Genomic DNA, 9,577 nt, shown 5'->3' on the forward strand with positions numbered 1-9,577 from the left:
TGTGGTGGACTGAGTCACTGCTGGCTGAATTGGACAGGCGATTTTCACATGAAGCGTTGGCCTCGAGTGTGGCGTTTCAGGTGTGAAAAAATCGGCACCAGTCCTCTACTAAGCATGTATGCCTTAAGCTTCACCCTCAGCTTGTGACAGCTGAAATGGATCTTGTGAAATGTGCGATCGCATCGCCGATCACTCTTGAGAAACTTAAAGATGAAGTAGGCTACGGAAGGACAAATATCCAAACTTTTTCAGACTACTGCAGTTTGCACTCACGCTGCCCATTGGTTCGGCTACATCAGAAATAAGTTTCTCAGTTATGAGGAGAATCTGGTTCCGATCTTCAGTGGCACGGGACAGATTCTCAGATCTTTGTTTACTGCACATAGAGAACGATTTGACTGAAAAACTATCAGAAGAGAAGAGATAGTGAAAGAATGACAGTGGTCATCTACACAATTCGGAAAAAGAGGCAGCTTTTCTGCATTAGGTATGTTTTTCTGTTTTTTAATGTCAAATATATGTCATATAAATATATGAAATGTAGAACATATAAAAAAGTGTGGTAGAGTAACAAGAAATAATGTTTTTGTTTGTAGTTTATTTAGAATATATTTAACTATCACACAAAATAACTTGAGATTCACTTGCGAGTGCAGTTAAACAGTTTATTTGGAACAATCAAAGCTGAATTTTTAGCATCATTACTCCAGCCACATGATCCTTCAGAAATCATTCTAATATTCTGATTTGCTGCTCAAAAAACATTTTATTATTATTATTATTATTATTATTATTATTATTATTATTATTATTATTATTATTATTATTATTATTATAAATCTGTGTTAGTGAGCACTTCTCCTTTGCCGAGATAATCCATCCACCTCACAGGTGTGGCATATCAAGATGCTGATTAGACAGCATGATTATTGCACAGGTGTGCCTTAGGCTGGCCACAATAAAAGGCCACTCTAAAATGTGCAGTTTTATCACACAGCACAATGCCACAGATGTCGCCTGAGATGAAAACTCCACGATAGTGTTTTCGTGACTTTCAATAAAAGGAAAAAAATTGAGAGAGACTGATAACGGCAGTCAGAAGAGAGAACGAGGTCAAATTAACTGTCCCTCCCATAGACGCTGCACGATAACTGTTTTTTTTTTGTAATTTGATGCAAAGGTGATATAATACAAAGAATAGTGTTATAAATGTACATACATTAAAAAAAAAATACAAATATGAAAAACTTTCGAGGATTTACGATGCTGATGACCATTAAGCGCGTCATCACAGTCTTGTGAAAAGGGTCCATTATCGCGCTTAATGTAGGCTATGACATGGAGGCACCCGTGCAATCCCTTTTCCAATCCATTTTTTTTCCCTGCGGAAAGAACTTAACATTTTTGGATGTGCTTTCTGCATGCAGTCTCCGTGAATTGAGTGCGTCACAAAAATGAACCGGCTCACAGACATGAGAAATAAATCTAGGCTATAGAAATATCTTCAAATATCTACTTTTAAACGAACCAATTCAAAAAAAAAAAAAATTTCTCAATTATGTAGTCCGTATGAAAAGGTGCATTTGTTTATTAGAGGCACATCCATTACTCTGGAAATGGAAAGTCAGCGCCGGTGTTTGCAGCCGACACTGACCGAGAAAGCAGTTTAGTAATAAATAATTAAAATGTCTTCTTTTTCCCCGACGCATCATTACTAATCATTACTTTTGCCGGTGCTTTGCGGCAGCCTTTATGCGCGCGCTTGAGCGCGGAATAGACTATAATATGCCTAAAAGCCTATATTAAAGGATGGTTTGGTAGGTTATTATATTAATCAACTTAATATAAAATTACGACTCGTGCCTAGAAAAAAATCTTTATTCGGGGGCAGGCCTACTTGGCACAAGGAACCAATCCATTTTTAAAGGAGTCCTATTATGCTTTTTCACTTTTTAAATTTTAGTCAGTGTGTAGTCTGTATGTTTGGGCATACAAAAGATCTAGAAAGTTACAAATCTCAAAGTACACTCCAAAGGGAGATATTTCGTTTTTTAAAAATCCCTTTTCAAGAACTACAACGAACGGCTCGTTTGGACTACAGCGTTTGTTTTCCGGGCTTTATGATATCACAAAGCGGCTACTACACTCATAGAAAATAAAGTATTTGAATTTTAAAGATGTCGCGCGACTCTGTACTTCTCGTCCGATTCGCGACCGCCTGAAACGCTGTTTTTTTAAACTCCGTGCCAAAGCGGATGATGTCAGGAAACAGTGCTTGCAATTTATTTTTTAACTCTGTTCCTGAGCATTATAACCCCAATTTGCTATTGTGTGCTGTGCATTTTACTGAGGACAGCTTCCACAACATGAGAGTACAGTGCCGGATTCGCCAAAAGCTTTTGTTGGAAGACGGAGCAAAGGGCGTGGCAGTAATGAAACACTGTCTAAGCTGTTCGCCAATCACAACGCACTGGGACAGCTAACCAATCACAACACATTTTGTTTTTCGGAAGGCGGACCTTCATCAAAGCCGGAACTAATCGAGCCGTTTGTGCCAGGCTGGGGAGAAAGGTATTTTAATAATGTAAATTATGTGAAAAATAATGCGTTTTTCGAACCACCAAGCATGAGACCATGTTCTAGTACACCCCCAAAACAAAATCAAGACTTTGTAAAAGAGCATAATAGGACCCCTTTAAATAAAATGCTATGACATTACGAAATGTGCGACTGCAAATCACGTCATAATGCATTGCATTGCACGAGTTATGCATGTGTAATGAGTCAAATGGGGTTTTTTTTTCATCTTTTTTATGTATGGGGGTGCTTTAGTCTTTCTTGGGGGTGCTGGAGCACCTGTTAGCCGCTCCCTAGCGCCAGCCCATGCATCTACATATATTCGCGAACTGACTATATAACAGTAAAGTTTTGTCTAAACATTCTTACTCTAACATTATTAACATTATAACTCGAATTACTTTTATATCATATTACTGTCTATTTTATAGAACATCCGGGTGTTGTGAGACCTTTAGATGCAGTGAATGAAACTTCATAATGTTTCACTTGATTATACATTTAGTCAGGAATACATTTAGTCAGGAATCATATTTTGGAAAAAGTCTAACTAGTGAAAAAGTGAAAGTGAAAGTGAAGTGTCATGTGGCCAAGTATGGTGACCCATACTTGGAATTATGCTCTGCATTTAACCCATCCAAAGTGCACACACACAGCAGTGAACACACACACAGCAGTGAACACACACCCGGAGCAGTGGGCAGCCATTTATGCTGCGGCGCCCGGGGAGCAGTTGGGGGTTCGGAGCCTTGCTCAAGGGCACCTCAGTCGTGGTATTGAAGGTGGAAGAGAGCGCTGTACATTCACTCTCCCCACCTACAATTCCTGACGGTACGAGACTCGAACGTGCAACCTTTGGGTTACGAGTCCGACTCTCTAACCATTAGGCCACGACTTCCCCCCCAGTAAAATGTGCACTAGTAAAATGTGTACAAGTTATGTTACAGTAACACAATAACAACTAATGCAAGTAGGCTAATAAAAAAAAGACTTACTTGTGTAAATGATCTCCTCCGCTGGATCAGGCCGCCACGTTCTTCTTCTAAGGTAAATTCTGTCTTATTCCTCTCAGCGCGTCTTCTTCCAGAAACGACAAGTAGCGGAGATGAACTTGAAGATAAGTCTCGCTGCTTTGTTTACGGAGGTGATGTGGGCATTTACTTGCCGTGCGTCTCACGTGGACTATTGTAATATCAAAGCGAAAGTAGCGCGTGGGCGTGACCTAATTAGAGATAATGAAGTCAGACGGGAAAGACTGGACATTGCGTTGGTTTCATATGGATTACTTTATCACAGAATATTTGTTTTCGATAAGACTTGCTTCGTTTAAAAGTAGACATGCCAAGCTTTCTATAGATATATCGCTCATGTCTTTTTGTCAAGTATTCGCTGAGTTTCATTTCATTTTAGTGACGCATTTCAAAATGAAGATCACAGAGACCGAGGCAGCATAGAGCACACCCTATTTGTTTTCTTTATTTTACAAAAGCACAAAGTTTTGTTGTTATTATGTGTGTATACAAATAAAAGATTTGATTGATATACAGATGTGCTATACAGATTTGATTGATGTAATGCTCTTATCCATAAGATCAAAAACGATGTTCAAAAATGAGTTCTAAAAAAAAGTTCCTTTAGCGGTTATCAGAAAAAATGCCACAAAACGTGCCGGCGCGTTTTTCGACCCCAGAGGGTTAATGCTCTATCGTGTTAAAATATACCCTACACCAGTGGTTCTCAAACCTGTCCTGGAGTACCCCCAGCTCTGCACATTTTGTATGTCTCCCGTATCTAACACACCTGATTCAACTCACCAGCTCATTAGTGGAGACTGCAAGACCTGAAGTGGGTGTGTCAGATATAGGGACATACAAAATGTGCAGTGCTGGGGGTACTTCATGGAGAGGTTTGAGAACCCCTGCCCTACACCAAACCCACGTATCGCGTGAGCTACCGAGCAAACCTACTGAATTAGAAAACTCATTCATATGAAGCTGTGTATGTGACGTCAGCATTCAAAAGTATAAATTTTCAAATCGCGCAGGATGTTAAAATTGTTTTGAAGTCATAACATTATATTTTGCAAGCAAAAGTAGCCTTTATAAATCAAAACTGTACCTGTAAATCGTACTTTGTGTGAAAAGGAATAAAAGTTGTTGGAGTTTTACTGCCTCTAGTGTTCATTTCAACTGGAAAGTGCAGTGATTCATATTGGTACATTTTTTTGAGTTTTGCAAAAATGTATGTAGAGGAACGTATTTACAATGAGCTTATGTTGCATCATAATTATTCTAAAAAATAACGCTGATTACATATGGTACGGACTTAAAGACATGACGCTTTATTCCCAAGATGTTGCATGGTAAGCTTTGAATTTCAATACAACATTATTACTATCATGAAAACTCTCTGAGGGTTTAGCATGGTAATGTACATGACAATGTAAATGTGTTTGGTACTGGTACCGAGACTTGCTGCTGCCAATGCATCCACAACATGCTGCTGTGAGCATGTAAGAAATACTGCTTCTGCACATGTAACATACAGTATATCAATAACCACAATAGCATACATGAATCACCCCATAGCAGATGTATACAGGTGGAGCTGGGGAAGGTGGAGGGTTTCTGAAGTGCGCTGCAACTGCTACCACAAGCACTAGCCAAGTATTTGAATGTTGAGCAGCGAGCTCATTGGCTGCTGATTAGACATGTGCCGATATTCGGTAATGCGATATATCACGGTAATGAATATGCATGATATTGTTATCGTGGGCACTTCAAAATACTGTGAATAATTATTACAAATTATTCAGAATTTTGAATGCATTTTCAGAATACTTTTCCCATCAACTGTTCACAATGCACAACACTGCTGTATGCTGCGTCACAGACGCATGCACACTCTCATGTAAACAAGCACGGATGAGAAGCGCATGGTGGAGTGCATGAGAGACTGCAGAAATGCAGTCGTTACCCCGGAAACCCCATAAACAAAGCAGCTGTGCTACTTTCTGTTTCTGAAATGTATTTAAATCATTTAAATAGCCATTCAGATTTTTGTATTCGCTATGGTGTTCATCACAACGCCAAATGCTTAAATATTTAGACTTAATAGGCTATTTATTTTCAATTTTAATCTGGACTACAACATGCCCTAGATATTGTTTGACAGTGTTTTGATTCTTTATTGTTCGGTCACACTTTACATTAGGGCTTCATTAGTTAACATTAGTTAATTCATTAGTTAACAAACTGCCAATGAAAACTTCATCTAAACATTCGTTAATCTTAGGTAATTCCAGTATTTAAAAACACATTGTTAAAATTAAAAGTTGCAACTGTGTTATTTAATGTGCTAACATGAACTAAGAGTTGCATTTTTTTTTAAACAAAGATTAATAACTTATGTAGCAAATGTAGCTATTGCTCATTGTGGATGTTAATGGATTAACTAAGGTTAACTAATGAGATCTTATTGTAAGTGATACCTATTGGTCTTCATAATTCTTTGCACTTTAACGTGTGTAAAATTTGTAAAAACATTTCTATATTGCTTCATTGTATTTAGTGTTCAGTTATTTTAGTTATAAGAAAAAAGTTTTTAAACCTGTTATACTGTATTATGACAACACTTTTTTGTTTCAATATCATGATAATACCGTATACCGTGATAAAAGCATAAGCAATTAATCGCAACATGAAAATTTGATACCGGCATATCCCTATTGCTGATAAAAAAAAAAAGAAACAATCTGCTGCGCCATGTGTTAATGATGTCATTACGTCAGATTGAGTTAGACCTATCAGACTGCGCCATCTAGAATTTCATGACAGAACTTTGGATATATACAACATTATAGTAACAGAGGCTTGTATTGTATTGTCCATTGTATATTGCAATCAATTTCTGATACTAATACCGGATATGTTCAAGTTTAATATTTCATGCATAATTAGGCACATAAAGAAATATATTTTATGTTGGCTCAGTTACCTGTGTCGGCAAGTGTGCAGCAGACACACCCACCTTAATTATTTCCATATATAGTTTAACCTGCCCAAAACGACCATAAACATTGCAGATAACATCTAAAGAAAAATGTATTTACATACACATCTTAAAACCTAATCCCGTGTGACTGATACGCTTCAAATCAGGTGATTTTAGGTCAGTGTTTTGGCTGTCAGTCAATGATGCTCTCTGCTGGTAGGGAATAGTAATAAGGCCGCTTGAACACTTCCGGCTTCCACCGCCTGACAGCAGTTTAGAGCGCAATGAGCAATCCAGTCATTATATAGATCAGTGGTGAGTTACGCAGCACATTTGAACTTCTGTAAGAATCAATAAGCTTTGTTCTCACACATCAAGTACAGTTGTGCTATTCTTTAATTTCGCTGATCAGTGTAAGTATGGGACAGTTTTTTAGAAAAACGAGAGTAAAATGAGTGTAGAGCAGAAGAGATGAGCTCCTGTGGTAATGATGCACTAATACTCATAGCTGTACTCAAACATACATCACACCTGCACGACGCCTCCATTAGATCAACAGTAAAACTCACAGACATTCACACTACAGACGGAAACGAACAATAACCTGAAAAAACCAAACGCTCCTCCTCAACACATGTACTTACTATTAAACCTCTACTAAACCATCTGATACAATACTTACTTAATACTAAAAATGACTTCATGAGTCTATTATGTGTTTTGATTCCTGATGTTTTAGTGCAGCGGTGGCGAACTCCGGTCCTGGAGAGCCGCAGCCCTGCAGAGTTCAGCTCCAACCCTAATTAAAACTCACCTGCCTGTAGCTTTCTAGTAACCCTTCAGACCTTGATTAGCTTGTTCAGGTGTGTTTGATTAGGGTTGAAGCAAAACTCTGCAGGGCTGCGGCTCTCCAGGACTGACTTTCGCCACCCCTGTTTTAGTGCTCAGATATACTGCAGTGACCCGTATGTGGTTAACAACTGAAATAAACAAACATGCCGTGGTCATATTTTTATTCACTGAGTACCAGAAAGTAAATATCAAATATGGTGTTGGTGCATCCCTATTTTGTTATATTTATATGTAAAGGTTTAGAAAATTTTTGAATATTAAATGACATAGACTAATATTTACAATAAATAAATGTAGTGTTGTATTATTATAATTTGTGGTTAATGAAAGTACTTGTTCAGATAAATGTTGCTTTAGCACCACTGATATACTATTATAATTTTTGTTAATGGGTTTTGGTAACACTTTATATATTCTAACACTATATATATATATATTCTGTATATACTATATTCAGCTTTCACTTTTAAAGTTTTAAGTTTTAGTTATTATAATTATGTTGTGTCTCTGTCATTTTTAGTTTTTCTTAAACATGTCTTCATAGCATTTATTACTTTTGATTTAATACTTTGTTTATTTGGTATATCAGTTTTAGTACTTCTAGTGAAATTAAATGAAAATGAGAAATGTTTTTTGGCAAATAGCAGAAATAAAATGTTTTATTTTTTTTTTCAATTTTCTTTTATTTCAGTAAACATTTATTTTAATTAACAAAGCATTATGCAATAATTTTAAAATGCAATAATTTTGAGGTAAAACATATCACAATGTGAAACACAACAAAGCTGCACCTCACGTGATGCTGTCAATACATTGCATTTCTCTTAAAATGCTGGATAGTTTAGAGATTTACTTGAAATTACAAAAAAAAATTTAAATAATCAAACTAATTTGATTGGATCATTTTGTTTATGGACAAAATATGTTTTTAAAGTTTTTTCTTTTCTCACAGCTAATCTACACAGTCTATGCTATTATGATATATAGATGTGATAAATGGTATTAATAAAAACAACAAAAAAATCAATATAAAACGCGGTTCACAACCCATTTTATCTGCTGTATTTCCAAGTAAAACATGTTCTTTAATGAGACAAAAAAGGGTGAAACGTTTAACCTTAGAGAACTGATTGGTCTCTAAATGACAGGTGGTTGTAAAATCTATTTTTTCCTCAGAATAATGCCAGTTTTTCTACTCATCTTCCCCAGTAGATGCCTGATGAGTCCTCTAGAGGGCGCTGTGTCTGATCTTGTGCTGCTTGAACTCGACTATGTAAAGCTGTTCTCAGTCCTGTTAATGACCTGTTCCAAATGTTCTGTATGTTTTATTTAAAAAAATGTGTTTTTCACTATCCACACATAAACGTTGTTCTCTCAACAACACAGACATGTACAGTCATGCTGTTCACATATTATACTGTAGCCCAGTTTGTGCTTATTACAGTGTATTCAGACTTTAGACATGAATATGTTTTTAAGATACTGAAAAAAACCCCCACAAATGGTAGGGTGTCAAAACTACTCCAGAGCCCCAAAACCTCATCAGACTACAGAGGGTTAAATCCAGACTCTTTATTATCCAGCTGGTTGTTCTGTGAGAGGAAGACACTTGGTTGATCACGTGTTCAAGTGATTTTGCTATGAATGGGAGGAGAGAGATGGGCCTGTAGCTCTCAATGAATGAGGAGTTTAATGTAGGTTTTTTAAGCAGTTCGGTTACATGAACCGCTTGAATGCGGCGGGAAAAATGCCTGTGAGAAGAGATGTGTTGTTGTAACGAGACGTCAACAGAGTGAGGATCCATCTGCAGCTTTATTGAAATCGTAATCAACAGGCAAGGTCAAACACCGGCAAACACAACAGAGGAGAGAAGCCAAATCGTTAAACAGGGACGTGCAAAAGGGTAGGGGCAGGCAGCAAACAATCAGTAGTCAAAGAACAATAGCAAGAGTTCGGGGGCAGGCGGCAGGCAATCAGAAACAGTCCAAGGTAATATACAGAGAGACCAGACATGGAAAGAAATGCTCAGAAATGTACACCGGGGCAATACAAGACTTCACAATGAGGGAGAGTCTGAGAGCTGATTAAATAGTCCACTTAACGAGAGTCAGGTGCAGGAGCAATCAGAGCCAGGTATGTGAGTGTGTGTGTGTGT

Source organism: Sinocyclocheilus rhinocerous, unplaced genomic scaffold (genome assembly GCF_001515625.1).
Source record: "Sinocyclocheilus rhinocerous isolate Xijiao unplaced genomic scaffold, SAMN03320098_v1.1 scaffold1456, whole genome shotgun sequence".
NCBI classification, from domain to species: Eukaryota; Metazoa; Chordata; class Actinopteri; order Cypriniformes; family Cyprinidae; genus Sinocyclocheilus; species Sinocyclocheilus rhinocerous.